At 35.9% G+C, this 20,551-nt stretch overlaps 1 long non-coding RNA gene across 1 annotated transcript; it reads left to right on the forward strand.

The window, feature by feature from the left end:
* Positions 1-3,803: 3,803 nt before the first annotated feature.
* Positions 3,804-10,534, forward strand: LOC131542322 (uncharacterized). The gene is made up of 3 exons (XR_009271700.1): positions 3,804-4,074; positions 7,231-7,303; positions 7,944-10,534. It is a non-coding gene; the product is annotated as an uncharacterized LOC131542322 (long non-coding RNA).
* The last annotated feature ends 10,017 nt before the right edge of the window (positions 10,535-20,551 follow it).

Here is a 20,551-nt window from a genome sequence, read left to right on the forward strand (position 1 = left end):
TGTGGCAGATCGCTTTGTATGACCTTATCTGTCAGACTATACATTGATTTTTTGCGCTTGTTATTTTGTGTCCAAATTGGAAAAGATGTCAATCATTTGTTTAAATTTGCACCTGCACATAAAGACACTTCATAAATTTCAAAGAGTGAGAAATTTTATGAAAAAATGGTTGATATTAAAACATGCTGACCAACGGCAATAGAAAAGCACTATAGTATACTTATTACTAATCTGCTTTTCTCTGTAGTACAATGTAAGCATTTTACAACAAATATTATTTCCTGCTAAGTATTTTCTGTGTAAAAGGTTATAAAGTAACACTTTCCATGAATAACAGGGCTCATTTGGTGTCAAATTACTTTCTGGAAATCATTAAAGGCACAACTCCAATAATCTTCGCAGTGATAGGCCAACTATTAACTATTTTCTAACTATTATCTAACATAAAATGAACATAGCATAAAAAGCAATGAAGAAGCTAGTTTTAATGTCTATACAACTCATTTAATGCTGTCTCACCCCACTGATCCTGTCCCAGCACTGTAACCAGCAATTAAAATCATAAAGTGTCATAAATTTGACACACTGTTGTTTGCAGAATTTTTATTAACTTATTTTAATTACCAAAAAAAATGATATTCAGCTGTGTCCCACATGCACAACCCTGTTACTTCATTAATTTTCTTAAACGTTCAATATAATTGCGACACAGAATTTGGCATCATTTGTACCCTTTAAAGAGCACAACAGGAACACTCTAAAAAAAAGTACAAAATTGTCATAAAATAATGACATTTCAAGAATCATTTCCAACATATAAAATCAAAAAGCTTAATAATATTTAGTTTGACTTCCTAATTTGGACAAACAGCATTGTCTGACATTTATTAAAACTTTTTTTTCAAGAGCCCTAATTTGTAGACGTGGAAGTGTACCTACTGCAAATAGTTCTTATGTAATGGTTATTAAGCTTAGTTAGCACAAACAAAATGACTATAACCGTTCAGCAGTAAGTAAACACAAGTCATTAAACTGAATTATATTTGCATGTAGATGACATAAGAGGAAGTCTTTGTCACAGTGGAAACTGGAAATAGATGACAGCATGACGAAGCATAAAATGAGGCAGTGTGCCAACTCCATTCTTATTAGACTCATCTGATAACAGGCTTCCAAGCTACTTGTTTAATGTTTGTAGATAGATAGATAGATAGATAGATAGATAGATAGATAGATAGATAGATAGATAGATAGATAGATAGATAGATAGATAGATAGATAGATAGATAGATAGATAGATAGATAAAGGAACAACAATTTTAAATTAATAAACTTCCAAATTGATATATTTCATGCTTGCATCAGATCTAAAAGAAGCTGATTTGGAGGGAGTGTGTTGAAGCTAATGGGCAGAATGAGAGCAGGCGGTGAATGACGACCCAAAGCTTTTCACCTGATCCAAATGTCTCTAAGGGCCTTTTGCTGTAATGAACTGAGCTACTTGCACACCCACAAACAACTTAACTAGCATAGATGTTAATAGAGGATTATATGAAAGACATGACTTTTCATAAATCTCCCTCCACTTACCATTTCAAATTTACCATTCAATCATCTACAGAGAGTTTTCCATTGAATGAAACTGTGGCAATGTTGTCTTTGAAACTATTAAGCTTTATTAAGAAACAGGATGACAACAACAGCACTAGTGTAATAATGAATTAGCATTATTTTCCAACACATGATTTTCATCTTTTTGTAAACGTCATGGTTACAACATTTTTTTCTCCTATGAAAAAGAGTTCAGCTCAGGTTTGAGTATTCTTCTTTTTTTTTTGTGGCCCTAAACAGCAAAGTGAAAAACAACATTAGCAGTCTTGTGGTTACAGCTGGAAGTAAATTATCGCTCATAAGACTGGAAGCTGTGACTATTTTTGTTACACAAATGTGGTCTTTGATGCAGACATTTGAACTATTGTTAGGATGGGTTGGCAAATGATTAATGGCTTGTTACATAAACCTTAAACAAAAGATGCTTTATTTTAAGCCTTTTTGGGGGTCTTTCTATAGGTCTATTGATAAATTATTGACAAGGTATCCATACAAGCTTCTATGGTTGTTTCTTTAGAAGACCAGGTTATACTTGACAGATTCCACAGCACAAAGTCTACTTACACATTTATTAGTGAAGTTGCTCTGCCCTCTAGTGTGCATAGAGGAACATTACTGCACCACCTCCCATTGACAGTACGGTTATAGTCAAGTTCATCATAAAAACCTGGAAACATCTGTTACATATCTGTTAGCATTCCCGTTCATCTCAGTGGCTGTAGCTCAACTGGTGGATGTAGCCCTGGATGTGCAGTACGTGATCTTCATGCTGCCAACTTGGTTCTTGAGCATTCAGTTCTGGAAGCATTTTTTTGATCTGTGACATCAGAGGCACCAGACTGGAAAAAATTTAAGCACATTTCATTTTAATAATTTGCCAACACAAGAGGGAACACCCATGTCCAGTGTCTTAAAGGCATAGTTCACCCCAAAAATGAAAATTTGATGAAAATTTCTTCATCGGAACAGCATTGCATCACTTGCTCATCAAGGTATCCTCTGCAGTGAATGGGTGCCGTCAGAATGAGAATTCAAGCATCACAGTTGCCCACAACTTCCAGTCCAGTCACCAGTCCATCAGTAATGTCTTGTGAAGTGAAAAGCTGTGTGTTTTGTAAGAAACAAATCTTTTAAGGTGTTTTAACTTTAAACCAACCTTCATTTTTGGGTGAACTATTCCTTTAAAAAACAAGTGTGAAATATCTTTCCATAAGAGGGTGTATTTTTGATCTTTCTGTTTTATTGAAATGAAAGCAAAGACCAAGCGAAGATATATAGCCTAGGTTTTAATCACCATCCATGAACTAAGGTGAAAACAGAGCATTTATCATGTACAATTGTTATCATCTAAGTCAGGAGTCACCAAACTTGATCCTGGAAGGCCTGCAGAGTTTAGCTCCAACTTGCCTCAACAAACCTCCCTGGAAGTTTCAAGTATACCTTGTAAGACGTTGATTAGCGGCTTCGGGTGTGTTTGATTAGGGTTGGAGCTAAACTCTGCAGGACACCGGCCCTCCAGGACCGTGTCTGGTGACCCCTGATCTAAGTTGTCCGGCATATTTTATTTTGTGGCACAAGGACTCTTGGAGGGAACTTAAAACTTTGTTCCATTCCCATTCTAATGATAGGTTATGTTTTCCATTTACATTATATTATATTATCATTTAATGTTATAAATGTACAGAGCCCTAAAATAACTTTTGCATAGGTAAAAATACAGAGACTTTCATGTCTGTCCAAAAAAACGAACATCTAAGAAAAAAAAAAGAAAAAAAGATTTCTATTGTTTTTCATGCATAGGCCTACAAAGGTTTTATTTTATATTATTATTATTTTTTTTCAACCTGCAGATGTCACTTTAGGTGCTCCATAAAATCCCATTCTGACATAATAAATCTTTTTTTTTTTAACCCAATATAGGTTGTCTACTGTGGTTACATACTTGAGCCAAGCTGTTCTGTCTGCATGCATGAAATAGGCCTATGTCCCGTTTATGTAATATTTATGATGTAACGATCAAAAAAACCCCTAAAATCTCAATCTCAATTTTTTTTTCTTAGATTTTACAGTATGATGTGCAGTGTTAAAATCCGTTACACAACTATTATTATTCTGAATAACACAACTAGAATTACTGAAGTGAGCGCTTCTACCCTTAACCGCCAGGGGTCTCTCTCTTGACAACTGTTTATCTTCAATGGTTGACCTAGCGTTTCAGAAAGGCCAACAAGTCATAAATCACTAAAGTCAGGGTCATTCCTGTATCTCCATCCAGTGTGAAATATCAATCTGTGAACCACGATGCTGGAAGTGAAAAAGGCTCCCATTTGCAAAGAAAGTCAAAACGTATAGTATTTCCTCCATGCTCTCTATACAGCTAATGGAATATAGCTATCGGTCCAGCGCAAGGCATATCCTTCATTGTCTCATCCTACCCCACTGGATCAATACTAATTGCATGCGGTAAGTAGTACTGACCACACACTGTATGAGGTATGCGCTTAATCAATCCTTATGCCCTAGATGAAAATAATGAGCTATAATAGAGATGATCTCATTCAGCACCAGAGGTGAAGTAGGAAGTAGGTCAGAGGACTGAGCTGCTAATGATCTTTCAGTGGGTTTAATATCTTCATGAGACTATGATAATGAAATAAATGAGTCAGCACAGACACATTTGTGGTTATTAATTATGACAGGCCTTGCGGGGTGTGGTGCAGGATTTATATGCTAATGTATGACAAACAAAAAACTCAGCAACAAGTAAACTTTTTAAAGTGCCCCTATTATGGATTTTTGAAAATTACCTTTCATGCAGTGTGTAACACAGCTTTAAGTGAATGAAAACATCCTGCAAAGTTTTAAATCTAAAAGTGCACCATGTATGAAGTTATTGTCGACTCCGAGTCATAAAAACGAGTCGTTTTTAAAACGAATTAGTGATGGGTCGTTCTTTTTGAACGAATCTTAATGTGACTCGGGAAGAACGAGTCGTCTCCGAGAGTGATTCGTTCGGTCGCGCATGCGCAACATCCTATAGGTTCTGCACTGAATTAGTTCACCTGTTTCGAGTCTTCGGGTTTGAGTCGTTCGTTCATCACGTGACAGCCCCGTACGCGTAACCTATGCAGTGAGAGCCGGAAAGATAATTGATTCGTTCGTATCCCGAGTCTTCGGCTGTATCCGAAATCGCCCCCTATACCCTCATTCACTATTCCCTACATTAGTCCACTCATACAGTTCACTTGAAGGAGTGAATGAAAACGAGTGAGTGAATTCGGACACCGAGTGCACCGGAAGGACTGCCGCGTTTGCATAGTTTGCTTGCTGTTTAATAATCATTTGAAACAGGCAGCTCCAGTAGTAAGATTGAAGGATTTATCTTGAGCTCTGTCGTGGAAATTATGTATAAACCCTAATAGTCAATTTACAATTAATTTGTACCTTTGTTGTATTACGCCGTGGACGAGCGCTTGAATGAATGAATGGATGATTCAGCTGCGGGCGCCATCTTTTGGCGAGACGCGGGAATTTATTCGGCGCGCGACTCTCACAGTGCATTATGGGTTATCTCTAGCCGTTGAGTGCCGGTGTTTAATTTTTTTTTTTTTTTTTTTGTGGTCTATACCTTTAAAAGAGCAAACTTAGAACTATATTGTTTACTTTAGTGTGTGTGTGTGTTGTGTTTTTAAATTTTATTTCTTATTTGTTATATCTTATTGACTTGTAATTTCAACAGAGTTATTTAGATTTCGCTCTTACCCCATTCAAGTAGCCTACATAAGAGTTGTACTTGCATAATGCATTTCTAGAAATAGCTGCCAGTGGGCGTTATGAATATGGCTGCAGACTGAACTGACTTGCCTTGACCACACAGTGATTACATTACTGTGCTGTTGGTCTTTAATAGATGTTCATACAGTTCTCTGCCACTCTAAAGTTATTAGTAGGCTATGTAGCTGGCCGTCTTTTTAAAAATTATAGCTGTGTGTATATATTATTTAGTAGAAACTTACAGTTGTATAACAATACAGTAGGCTATTCTTCCTTGCCAGTAAAAACAGGGGTAAGTGTTTGTAAGGGACAATAAACAGAAGTGCTTTATACATTATGAAAAATATTTATGAATCAAACTCTTAATGGCAACAACATCTGATACAGTTTTCATGGATAATTTTGATTATACATCACAGTATGTGGGCAGAGACAGATGAAATCACTTGGAGTAACATTGCAGTCGGCATCAAATATAAATTCACCCTATTTATTTTCTGCCAGTCTTTTTAATTTTAATGATCTTATTGTGAACAACTCATCTCTGCATGTTGCATTTATTTATGTATTTTTTGACCTTTTTAATAATATAACTTATGGTGAAATAATCTAACTTCTCTCTGGTGATAAATGCTGACATTTCTTCAGTCATTTAGTCCGATTAAAACTTGTCCCTTATACTTTCAGTTGAAAGCTCGCATTCAAATCTACATCCATCCAGTCAACAAGAGATGAATTGAACCGTGTCCCCATACCACTTTTTTTTTTTTTTCACTCATGTGTCACAACATATCATGGCTTTAACCACCTTGCCCAGCTACAGTATCTCACAAGATATGGATCTCATGAGCTCTATGTCACTCCCATTGGTAGTCGCCACTTCGAGTTGAGTCATTTGCATACTGAGTCATTTGCATAAAGTCAAACTTTGATAATGACCATATATGGACATATTCCCAGATATCGCCAAAATAACCTTCCTATCGCTCCATCACTATGAATCTCTGTGAGAATGCTCATTTTCCTAGAATGGTTAAAAGCAACATGCAGGAATTTTTTAAACCCCAAAGAGCTGTTTCTGGAAATCTCCATTAAAAAATAAAAATGATATTGGTACAATAAACTAAATTATTTGCAAAGTTGTCCTTACCCAACATCAGGCATAAGAAATCCGTGTGACATGATTTGTTGTTTACTGAAACTTTTCCCACTTCTGTGGTAGACTGATGAAGGCAGGCACAAGTTCAAGTGAAAATCCCTGGAGGGGTGTTTATTTTGTTCAAGAGAGCAAAGCAAGGGTGTCCGCTGCTGGAAAGGAAAGTTAGGTGTTGTTGTGCTGGGAAGTGTCAGGGTTATCGTGACTTCAGGTGCAGCTGTGTGGGGCAAGCAGGTGTCCCAGATTTCTCACTTCCTTCCAGAGAGCAAAATCAGTTGTGTATGAGAGTCAAAGCTCACTTTATTGAGACGCAACCACATATTTTGTTCTCTCCTTCGATTATGACTGATGGAGCAAAAATATCCCTAGATCATCCACCACTCTTGTCCATATGACCAGACAATTATTGTTTCCCAGGGCAACGCTGATAGGCATTGAGTCGGCTTGCAGTCGCATTGTATAACTGAGGCGGGATGGAAATCTGTGAATTAGATGGTATGAAGTGAATGTTTTCTCTGCCTGTAAATATACAATGTGTCATACTGAAGTAAGAATTAAAGACCCTATGAATTCAGAATTGGAGTTTTCTGGCTTTTATTCCATGTGTGATAGATCCTGAGATTGTAAAATTTGACTAAAGCATTATTATTATTTTTGGAGTTTTATATTAGCATTTTTTTCTCTTACAGGTTCTGGTTTTCTTGTAAACTAAAAGGCTATTGGCTGCTTAAAAGAAGGGGACAATCTCTCTCACAACTGCAGGTTAGTGTTATAAACTATATTATATTTTGTAATACAGTTTATATATACATATATATATGTATGTGTGTGTGTGTGTGTGTGTATATATATATATATATATGTATATGTATGTATTTTTTTTATATAATAAAATGATATTCATTTATAATTAGAAATGGTAGAGGAATTTACTTGAGCATTAATTCATACTTATCTAAAGTATATGAGGTTTTTAAAAGGTTTTTAAAAGTAAATTAAGTTTTTTGTTTTCGTTTTTGTGACTTGTCTTCGATTCATGTATCTATCTTTGGTCCGTATACACTGTTGGCGTGCCTGTACAAATATTTAGATTAAGTTAGGTTGGATTTCATTTTTGGTCTTATACTTGATATTAGATTCACTGTATAGGAACAAGAGGATTTCCGATACTGCTGAACAAACCAGCAGTCATTTGTCTTGCAGCTCTACCACAATATCAAACAACCCACAACATTTAGAGACTGGAGGCAAAACTCCAAATTCAATTTTCAAACACTTTAAATCATTGTCCAGCTACATCTCTTCATGACGAGCTGGCACCTTTGCCCTTTTTAGACTCCGTAATAAATAGTGTAGAGGCATTGTGACAACACACATCTCATCTGTATCATGCTTCTCTCAGCAGTAGGACCTGCCCGACAGTGGAACTATGTCACCCTACACACCACGCTGTATATGACCCGTGACACCTTCGTCAGACTCTGACATATGTCAGTCCTCGAGTACATTCTGGAGCCTGAGGTACATACTGTGACAGGAAGGTGAGAAGGTGAGCAGCACTTCTCGATCCTGGCAAAGCTAAAATAAGGCTCCCCACTGTGAGTGCTAGCTTTTGTAATTCGCGCGAGGACATTGTCCTTCTCCGGCTTGCTTTTGTCGGCTTCTGTTGTCGTTGAAAGTCTGCTTTGCCCTTCTTGAATTGATGATATGTCACCACAAAAGCCTGTTAGCACAGCCCTGTTAGAGTAGACAGGTGGCTTTGCACAGGTGTTAGATTGTGTGAAGACAGCCTGCTTGCAACTTCGAGAGTCTCTCACATGAGCACACAAGCAACACATGAACAAAAACATTTGTCAGCTGGTTAGAGACAGACTTGAGAAACAAATGAACAGCTTTAAGTGAGTAGAAGAACCTTTTTTAAGAAGTAAATATAGCAGCTGTTTCCTAAAGGTGTATATAGCACTTAGAGAAACTTGTTAAAAAAAATCTGTTTCAAAACAGTGGTTATTTTTGCAAATTCAGTGTTTATAAAGGATGGGGTAAGGTGGCCCTCTCACCCCACCTTTATTTTAAATAATTTTATCCTAATCTCATCTCTCATTTCCTCTCATCTCCACACATTTATTGAATTGTTATGCACTTATCAGTCTTGACTTTTTATGTGAATATCCACAATTTGAGATCTGTCTGTCTATCTCAAAAATATTCTGTTTATGTATGTATGTACATGTTAGGCCTATTTCACTGTTATTCAACTAAGTTGCCAAAAATGCTTAAGTTTACATGAATATTTGATTCATTTAATATTAATGAGACGCATGCATTTGATTTTTTTTAGTTTTGTGCAATATTTCTGTAGGTTTCTCCATATAAGATATTGAATGATGCATTATCATCTTGCAAAAATTCTTAAATCTATATTCTAAAATCAAAATTTTAGCATCTCATTTGTCTGTATACTGATATAATTTTCCTTAAAACACATTCTGTTTTCTTTGGTTCTACAGTCTTTAACAATTCCATAGCACGTTCACAAGGGGGCACTGTTGACACATTAGCACTGCTTCCATTTGAGAGCTGAAACTTGTCGATCACCTACCAATATGCTAGAAAATAGCTTAACAAATGATTCATTTGCAAACGTTTGTTTAGAATCCAATGCATCTTCAAAGACTGCTAGTGCCATCTGCTGACTAATTTTACTTCAGTGGCAGAAATGCTCCGCTGATCTGTGTTTAAATGAGAAGGGTAAAAACAGTTTGGTTTCAAGTTGCTCTGTCGGTGGTCCTGTGCCAGAGTGACACGGATCTTATTATACTGACAAAATCTTTAAGGATGAAGGGCAGCTTAGAGTGTCCTCAACCTAAAGCAAAGCGAGGGATGTGTGCAAATAACAAATATAAGCAACACCAGCCAGGGATTCCCACAAAGCTCCTTTGACATTTTGTTTGATGTACCACTGGGTCACTTAACATTTGCCATGAGTGGCACTTATCGACAAACACCTGGATTTCCGAAGCTTTGGTTTATTCAGGGTATTTGTCGACTGCGAGTGCGCTATTCAGGGGACATGAAGGATACGACTCCCTCTAGAACCTTGACTTCATTGTCGTCAATAACAGAACAGGATAGGGACAGGCGCTGACTAACGACGTACGAACAACCAGGCGTAAACCTTGAGAGGACTGTTGCTATTGACAAGTTATTCAATATTCAAGACACCGTGGTCTTTTCATTTTGCTTTGCTTGCTCGAAAATGATCGTTAATAATAAAATGAGAAAATATAGTGCCTTGGAGACAAAGTGCCTTGTAATCTCATTGTGGTTCGAGATTTTATCAAGTCTCAATGCTTTATTTTTTTTATCACCCATTAGTACTTAAATTTGTCTGTTTTTTCAGATTTAATTTTTCCAAGTGATTTTAAGATGCTTCATACTACAAAGTCTTGAGAGTCTCACAAACCAGCTTGAACAGAAATAACTTGAATTTAGTAGTTCTCGTGATTCTTTCAAGCTGTCAGTCTCAGGCAGCATTCAAAGTCCTATTTACCCAAAGCAAATGGAAAATCATCATGATTTGCCACAGTTCCCAGATATTAGAAGTTTATTAATCACCAAATGGATCATAAAATAGATTTTGCATGGTGATGTTTCTGCCAATTAAAAAAATATCTATTAAAAGTTGCGTATTAAGCCTCATTATGGATCATTAATATGCAGCGAACAGCCAGGCCTAATCAATCAAGATCACTACAGTTATGATGTCCTACTTGGAGCGATGTGGGAATAGATAGCCACCATTTTATAATCATCTAGGTTCCTGTGGAAAAGTGAAACTGTCTGAGAAATGTACAGTGCTGCATATCTCCATTAAATCAGTATTGTCAGGCAAGTTCTCCCTGGTTTTCATACACAGTGTTCTTGACTTCTGTGAATTTTTTTTATTTAGTGATAGTAAAAATGATGGATTTTTTTTTTTTTTCTTACAAACATGCAAGATGTTAACTGATGGACTGGAGTCATATTGTCACATTTTTATAAGCAGTTTGGACTCTCATTCTGACGGCACCCATTCACTGCAAAGGAATCATTGAGGAAGTAATGCTATGCTAAATTTCTCCAAATTTGTTCTGATGAATAAACAAACTCATCTACATTTTGGATGGCTTGAGGGTGAGTAAATTTTCATTCTTAGGTGAACTATCCCTTCAAGTGTACAGTACAGCGCTATTCCATCTGCGTTTTCAATATCACAGAAATCATTGTGCCCTGACTACCAGGGAAGACCTAATTTGAACTCCACAATATTTAAATTGCATTTCATGCACAGAAACCAGGTATTTTTAGTAAAGAAGTGCTTGTAAAATGGCCTCCTGTTTCCACAGGCACTATTCCTTGGTGGACTTCAGTAACTGCAAAAAATAGCGATAATCCAATCCGGAAAGCAAAATTTATTTGCCGCTCCAGGCAATACAGCTGCATAACATTAAATTGTTACACTAAACAATAATTGAAAGTAGAGACAGGGGAGAAACAATCAAAGAGACCATGAGAATCCTCAGAGACATCCAATTGGCTTTGGAATGCCAAATTTATTATCATAATTAAAATGGACCTTTCTGTGAATCGCATAAGGTCAAACTAAGCTCAGGGCGGATAAATTTTGAATTGGAATTCATTTATTAATCATATTTCTCTCTTTGAGGGGTTTAAATTTGAAACTCGTGCTTTTCTGACCTTGCTGCTGCATTGACTCTTTTGCCCCTCTGTTATACTTTCTGTCAGAGCAGTGTAGGATTTTAGATTAGCTGACTAAATGACACAAATGACTTCCCTTCCTCTCTCAGGTCCGCTCTACTCATCCACTGGTTTCTTGTAACCATTCACATTCCAACGAGTCCAGCATTCACTGCATCACTGCTCGTGGCGGTGCAGCTCTTATAAATATCTGACAATTACTGTTGTGCTTCTGTTTGCAGCTGCCGAAAATCATACAATCCCATTTCGTGATGACTACACAGATTTTCACTACCTCCTGCTTTCCCTCTGTTTGGCGGTTTGAAAAGCCAGCGATTCCTAATGCGGTGGCTGTATACAGTGCACAGCAGATTGGTTGTATATTGATGAATTGCTCTGCCGGGTGAGGGTAAAGCAGCAATAATTAGTGCTGGACTTCAGCCTCCTTATGTAGGTTCAGCCAGGTAGAGATGAGAGCCTCCCCTTGCTGTCTTATCTGTCCGACCAACCGAGGCCGGGGGGCAGAGGGGGCTTGTAATATTGCCACAACATTGGTAGGTGATTGCCTGCTTATTAAGAGGGTACTGGAGTGGAACATAACATTTTCAGTTTCAATTAAGTCTACGAGAGCATATATAATGCATTTTAAGACCTTACTGCATGAGGAGCCTTTTGAATTCACATGAGGTTGTTGTTGATATGACACTGAAATTAGCTCAGCGCGACTGTTCATCAGAGCCGTCAGTCTTGAGTCAGAACACTTAATGTGCTGGCGTATACGTCTCCTTGCATAGGAATGGTGGTCTACAATCCTTGTAATGAGAAAAAGATGCACAAATCCTTTGTTTCTGACTATCAGAGGGAAAGGCAGATAATCAATACAAATAATAGATAGCATTGATATGTCTCATTGTACATTTTTAGTAATTCATAATAATCAAATATTATGGATTGCATATTGTGTGTGTGTGTGTATACAGTGTTATTTTAGAATTATTTATAGTGTATTTACTAAAGTATATATTTAGTAATTTAAGTATTACACTATATACAGTATAATACACGTTTGTGTTTGTGTGTGTATATATATTTATATACACATACATTTTTTTTTTTTTATAGATAATAAATCTTGCAAAATAAAAAAATCCCAGTGCATTTATGTGGTTAGATTTTTAAAGAAGAATACAGAATTCAAATTGTAGCTGATTTATTAATGTTAATTTCTGGTAAAAAATGTTCTGAAACGGTTTCATCTGAGAGTTTTGAGCGTACACTGTAATACATCACACATGTTCACTGAATTGGGACATCACTGCGGGGGAGGACTAGAAAGTGTTTTACAATGAATTATTTGTTTTAGGCAGTCAAAAGTAACCGACAGAATGTTGTGTCTTCCTTGCTTAGCATAATTGCCATTATGTGAACTATGGATCTGAAAAATATGATTATGTTAATTCTGACAATGGACGAAAACAACCTCAAGAGCTAACTCCGCGTGGAATAATAGCTTGGTAATACTTCATTACCGACGTGGAAAGAATTATTTGTGCAACAATAGATTTGACCTCAGGCTTTAAATTGTTTTGGCACTGTTTTTCAGGAGAGATGACTGCAGCAATCAATTTAATGCATTTGCATGTGTAGCAATAAAAGAAGAGCATGTTAGAGCTTCAGATGTTTCACGAAATAAATTCACTGAAATCAGCAACGCGTAGAAAGCGCACCTTACGTACAAAATTGGTGTGTTCATTCATTTCTCATTGTCATTCCCACTGATTTGTGCATAAAACTCAGGTACTCCAAGTAATGTTTTGTGCTACGCCGACTGATATGGAATGTATATGCATGTATAATGGATTGGATTCCACTAAAATATTAAACAGCACAATTTTCAACATTAATAATAATAAATGTTTCTTGAGGACCAAATCAGCATATTAGAATGATTTTTGAAGGATCATATGACACTGAAGACTGGAATATTATATGGATATGGAAAATTCAGCTTTATTATCACATGAATAAATTACATATATTTACATATTAAAATTATTTATATATATATATATATATATATATATATATATATATATATATATATATATATATATATATATATATATATAGTGCTGGGCAAAGATTAATCTAGATTAATCTCATCCAAAATAAAAGTTTTTGTGTACATAATATATGTGTGTGTATTGTGTATATTTATTATGTATATATGAATACACACCCATGTATGTATATATTTAAGAAAAATGTGTTATGTTTATATATTAAATATATTTATATATCATATAAATTATATTAATATAAATATATACATGTAAATATTTTCAAAATATATACTGTATGTGTGTGTCTTTATATACACATAATAAATATTCACAGTACACACAGATATATTATATAAACAAAACTTTTATTTTGGATGAGATTAATCTAGATTAATCTTTGCCCAGCACTAATTATATAATATATAAATAGAAAACTATATATAAAAATAAATAAATTGTAATGTATTACTGTTTTACTGTAATTTTGAGCTATTAAAATCAGCCTTGGTGAGCATACAAAAAAAAAACAAGATAACATTATTTTATAATTGATGACGATGATTTATTAATTTGTTTAACTAAATTATATATTACATTATTTATTTTTTTATTGACTAGCACAGTGATGATAATAATATAGAGTTGTATTTAATAGTTTAATAATTTAGAAATACATTTATGTATTTTTAATATAATACTCATCTAAATCTTTATCTCAAACTTTTTAACGAGGAAACAATTAAGCAGTGCATCTGCTAAATCAAATAAATCTAAGGAACTGTATTATCGGAGGTTTCAAGTTTTGGTGAAATATTTTCTTCTTAATAAATGACCCGTGCCAGCAGGATAAGTGATGGCCAAAATTGGGAAAAAATGTTGCGCAAGACCATAAAACCTTGGAGCGTGCATAAAATTTTATGGACTTACGTAAGTTCATAATGTACTGATTAAATCCAAGGCTCTAACTGCTGTCCTCAGCGGTGTCTTGGGGGGGAACAGAGGACTCTCCATTGGCAGGCATCAGCCGAAAGCTGCCAGCTTCCATCTCTGCCATGTCGCCCTACAATCTAACTAACTTTCAGAGCCCGCTTGACTCTTTGGCTGCTCCTCTCCCCTTTGATGTCTGTTCTCTTTAGCCAAAACCATTTGCTCCTCTTCCTTCGGAGCTTCCGGCTGTGCCCTCTTCATCCCTCCTTTTTAGTAGCTCCTTTGCTTGTTCGCTTTCCCTCATTCAGACACCCCTTTTCTTCATCTATTCTTCCATTTCTCAATCGCTGCCTCTCTATCACTTAGCCCTATCTGGCCTTTATTCTATTACTCTCTCTCTCTCTCTCGACCCTCTTTTTCTCCTTTTATTGCATTGCGGTCTCTCTATCCCTTACCTCCCCCCTCTCCTCATCTGTTCCCCTCTGCTTCCACTCCAAACTATTCCCTCACCTCTCACTACATCAGAGACATTTCAAAGCTAGGTCACCGATAGCATTCCTATCGATAGCTGTTGTGTCCTCACCTTGCAAGATCAGAAGTCCAAGCGTGTCTTTCTTTTCTAACGCTCTCCCGAGGGCAGACGGCTAATCTCTTCGTTCAACCCACTCTGTTCTCGATGATTTTTTTTTCTAGAACAGTCGATTTCGTTAAACATGTAGCGACGTTCGCATTAATTACAGCCTTGCACCATATTGGGCATCAGAATGGTTTGGCTGAACCCAGATGGATGCAGTCTGACAATGTTTAGTATCTTCTATAATTGCATGCTTTGGCAAGTGTTGGTGCTAATTTTTTTCCCCCTTAGCGAGACTGTGATTATCTCGGTCTCTCTTCTGGTGAAAGTGTGGCGATTTTATCATGCTGTACCCGTTGTTTGTTAGTCTACACAGTCAGACATTGGACATTGTGTATTTTCCTAAGGGGCCTTATTATCCCTGCTGTTTGTGGAGACCTGTATTCATCTTATGTCAATAATGTTGCACTAAGTTTGTAGAAGTGAAACAAATCAAAAGGCCAGCACCACTAAGAGGCAACTTTTTCATGATTTACATGTACTTCGGTATCATTTTGGCCCTTGTAATTGGCATGTAAGGGTGGCAACGACTTGGGAGGGTGAGCGCAATCTGATGTAAGAAGGGGAAAGAGGGGAGCATGGCTTTCCTTTTAGCCAGAGCAGAGGACAACATTAATCATGAGCCGTATCCCAGAATCCCATGCAAAAATGTAGAGTTGTGGGTGAGATAACACGCTTTTTCTTTTTCTTTTTTTAAAGAGCTGTGGTACCATTTATTGAATCATTGCAAATGCATCTCCCTTAGGTTCCACCGCATGCTTTCATTGAATCATACTATCTCTGTGCCTTTGATTTCATTGTCAGAAATGATGGTGCATACTAGTACATCTCTTCTCTCTTGATACTTCCTGAGAGGCTGTGTAGTCGTTTGTCTTCTGTAATGATGACTGAGGGACATCACACGCTATCAGTTGGTATGCCAGTCCTAATACTGCAAAGCCGTCTCTGAGACAGGGCGATGTCTCAGTGCCTGCTCCCCTCATTGAATACTGCTCACGTCTCTCTTTATCTCCTGCAATGCATGGTACTGAATAGAGAGCACTGTGATTGTGAGCTTACATAATCGTGATTTGGATGATTACTGATTGTTTTTGTAATATTGTGGGTCATGGGTGAAATTTTAAGATATTATTTAGACGTGCTTAATTGGAGAGATGTTTTAAACTGTATATTTTCAAGTGGGTGGGTCATCTGAAAGATTAATCCATTTAAAAGTGCCACTTGGAATTTTTTGTAACATTTTCTGCGTAATGAATAGTGTCTCTTCTCTGTAAACAGAGTGCGCTCTAGCATAAAAGAGTACTTATGTAAATAACAAATTTTAAAAGAATTAAGTTAACTGAATGTAATGTGTTTGGATACTTAGGAATGAATTGCAATTAAATGAAAAGTTATTATAGTTTACGTTTATATTAAATTCAAATTAGTATAAATTAGTTCTTTTTTGGCCCAATTAAGTTAGACTCAGGTGCATCTTTGTATGTGATTTCATAATTCTGCTGTGTTTGTAATATGATTAAATTGTACTGCTGAATGTGTTTATGGTAAATGAAAACATACTTTATAATAATTGTCATTTATTTAAATATATTTTCGTAATTACACTCTTTAGTACATTTGGTTGTCTTATTGGTAACACTTTATTAGACCGAGTCTGTTACACAGCTACTTGTACACTTAAGTACACATCCAGCTTCATATCTATGGGTTTTCATAGATAAGTTTGTTCGGTAGCTCACGGAGTACGGAGACGGACTTAGGAGACGAGAAGCTCCGGTTCGAATCCCGTGTAAGTACGGTTCAACAAAGCAGTTAAAATCTGCGTAAAAGGAAGTTCAAATAGCACCGTTGCATCAGCTGATATGTTTTTATATCAGTTTTGCATTTGTTAACACTATCGGGTAGGTTTAGGGCTGGATTTGGTGTAGGGCATATTTCCAACACGATAGAGCATTAACTTTTAGCGACAGTCCCCGGATATTTGAATTCTGAACCGCCGCAATACTTATCTGAAGCAACGTAATAAAAAAAACAGCAATACGTACCAATATCTACGTGATAAAAACGTGTCAGGGTTCACATATTAAACCTGTGTTTTAGCGCCACTCAGTGGACACTTCTATTTGAAACTGCGGCGAAACGTGCAGCAAGGTACGTAAAACGGTGTCGCACAAAAAGTGCGCAGAGGTACGTATTTTTATGAGACCAGGTTGGAAGTATTCTAATTTGTTGAGATAGTGAATTGGTGGGTTTTTGTTAAATGTGAGCCAAAATCATCACAATTAAAAGACCCAAAGACTACTTCAGTCTGTGTGCATTGAATTTATTTAATACACGAGTTTCACAATTTGAGTTGAATTACTGAAATAAATGAACTTTTCCACGACATGACATTCTAATTTATTGAGATGCACCTGTATATGTGTAACAGTAGCTGCCTATTACATCTACATAATTACAAACTGTAAGTACAGGCTGTTCCATAACTTAATTACATGGTAAAGTACATTTTGTTTCATGCAAGTACAACGGCTACAACTAAGTACTTTAAGACACCTTAAAATAAAGTGTTGCCGTACATTTATATTAACTTCATATGTAATATCAAACAACATACTACAATTAAAATTATAATCAACTGCTTTACTAAGTCAACACATCAAAATAAGTATACTTCTTTAAAACTTGATTAGGGGATTTTAATCTTGAAAGTACAACTTGTAATATTTGACATTGAGACCTACAAAGTTTAAAAAGAATATTTGCTTCATTGGCCAAAAAAAAAAGAAAAAAGGTGAACATTTTGACACCTTACCACCAAGAATGCATGATTTTATGCTTAAATGGCACTGGGATTAAATATTTATTTTAATATGTTTCAATGGGAATTAGTTTTTTGTCCTTAAAGTCCTGAGAGTAACTATTTTCTGTACCTAGTGTAAAACAGTTTAATGAAATGAGAATGAAATGTTAAAATTCTAATAAAAAAAAATATTTAGTTTTGCTTTTTGCATTAATTCAGCCAAAATTACCCCCAAATAAACGGACAAATCAATATATCAATGAAAATGTACTTTCTTTAGGTGTGCTTAAGAGTATTATGTAGTAATATTGTATTATCTGTAAGATTTAAAAAATGTACTTTTAAGATTTGAAGCACTCTACAGGTTCTGAAAGATATGAAAGGTTCTGAAAGATATGTTTAAAATAATGTAGCCTATAATAAAATACACTCTAGTCACATCAGTAGCCTAACAAATGCTGATTTATTTTACATGGAGTGGGTCGCCATGCAGGTCTAACATGTTGAGATCGTATGACCAGCTGAATGTCAATCACTTCAAGCTCAAAGTACGGCATGAGGCGCGACATTAAACACGACGGCTAAATATGTCTCTCTGAATGTCATTAGCTGTAGCAGTGCTACTTTAAATAGGATGAATTTAATGACACAACTTTCAGAGAGTGCAAGCTGCCGAACAGCTAAAGCACAGCACGCTAATTAGAGCTAATTATATGAACTTAGTCTGACCTTCTCCCTAAAGAATCATTTTATGCAGATGCTTTTCTCTTACAGTGACTTTTGTAAATGTCCACAAGCTGAAGCTGAAGTAATTTTGGGAAAAAGCATTCATAAGTTGTCTAGAGCACCCCACACACACACATTTTCTTTTTTTTTTTTTTTCTTTTCTTTTCTATCTTTTGTTTCTCTTGGGAAATGTGATGGGATCAAATTTGCTGACCAGAGGTACTGAATCCAACATTAACCCCCTACCGATTTTATCATTAGGGCAATTACTCAGTTAATTACTGAGGAAGGTGGGGAGTTACTTTTCATAATGCCATAATCACACTTTGAATCAAAGTTCATTGTCATACTTCACTTTTAGACTGCATGGTCTTTGTAAGATTAAAAGAACGTGTTGAGAAGATATTGTGTTGCTATTTCTGCAATATTCTCTACATCCAGACCTTTTTAAAAAAGATTGCTGTAATTATTTGACCTTCTATCTAGTTTCCAGTTGTACATTAATTTTTAGATGTTTCTTTGTATTTATCACTAGTTGCCACCCTAAACTGAACTGAACTGATAATAAATTATAAATAATAAATTAAAAATAATCTTTTAATTACAAGGAACTGATCTGGTTTTGCACAATATTTAGTCGCTTAAAATGTTTGACAGAAAATATGCATTATCCATTAACAAGGCTGTTGGTGAATTTTGTAATCAGCCAATTAGTCAATTTTGGGAATCACCTGGTCAGGCATGGTTAGTCTCAAAAATGCACAAATATTGGTCTTTATATCCACCAATCGCTATTTATTACACTAGTTTTGACAATCCCTCTATAGAGATTCCATTCTGTAAACATCTCTGATCTGCTTTCAGCTGGAAGAGCAGTCATAGAAAAGGTGGGGGATTGTGGGACTAATTAGAGTTCTGATATGATTTAATCACTGCCGTATGGTATTTACTTTCACTGAGCAATGACCAAACTTTTATTTGAGTTTGAGTTCAAGACTCTAATGGACACGAGGCGGGGGACAACGAGGCCTGGCGTTGAGGTATAAAACAGGCGCTAATAGGTAGGCTTATGCCCCAGGGGACCGTCTTTGCCTTATTGGCCATCCATTCACAAGACAGCAGCCTATTCTCGCCATGGACAATCAGGCAATTAAAGTTCCATAACCGGTAGCCATTCAACGCAAACGTTCTTTTACAAGAGCCTTTCAGCAGCCGCAGAGCTCTCTTGCTGACATGCCATCATAACAATGATGAATAGGGCCACACATTTATAGTAGCACAGCTGTAAACGCTAATGAAGGGGTGTGTTACAACGACTCTTGATATATAACTTCTCAAGGCCACATAAAATCCAGCAAAATTATCATAAGCATCGGAGAGGAGATTGAATTGAGTAATAAACAGGTTATCGTTTAATGAGGAGAAAGAATGAAAACCGAATGCATTTCTGCACTTATGAAGGGCGATCCTCACGAGAGAAATGTACTCAATAAAAGCAGAAGGACATGACTATTGTGCCATTAACAAGTACTAATCGATTTCGGTAGGCTTTTTTTTCTTCAAAAACATTGCGCATCTTAACACAATCACAACACGTTTAGAGAATGCTAATAATAAATGCTTTGTGAGATCTCTTGTATACAGTACCTTCCAGATCATTTTCGCTCATGTACAGTATATTTCCTCTGATACTACCATGAGTTCAACACTGTTGTTAAACATATAAGTCACAAATCAACAGTATCGTACAGAGGGCCCAAAATGTATTTGGAAAATTGTGTCACACTTAAAATATTTTAATATGCTGGATATATAAAGTAAGCTGTAGTTTATCACATTAACTATGGATATGTTCTGGTAATGTTTGACAAATATAAGTTGTTGTCTTTTCAATTACTGTATTTATTTTAAAGTATGTCTTAAGTGTCCAAATACATTCTGAAGCCAGTGATGCATGAAAGTATTTAAAGTATTATTACATCATGTACGCTACCGTTCAAAAGTTAAAACCATTCAAAAGTTCTTTAAATTTATCTGAAGTGATGGCAAAGACATTTATTGTTACAAAGTATTTTTATTTCAAAATAAAATGCTTTTCTTTTGAACCTTTTGTATTCATC

The sequence above is a fragment of the Onychostoma macrolepis genome, chromosome 06 (genome assembly GCF_012432095.1).
Source record: "Onychostoma macrolepis isolate SWU-2019 chromosome 06, ASM1243209v1, whole genome shotgun sequence".
NCBI classification, from domain to species: Eukaryota; Metazoa; Chordata; class Actinopteri; order Cypriniformes; family Cyprinidae; genus Onychostoma; species Onychostoma macrolepis.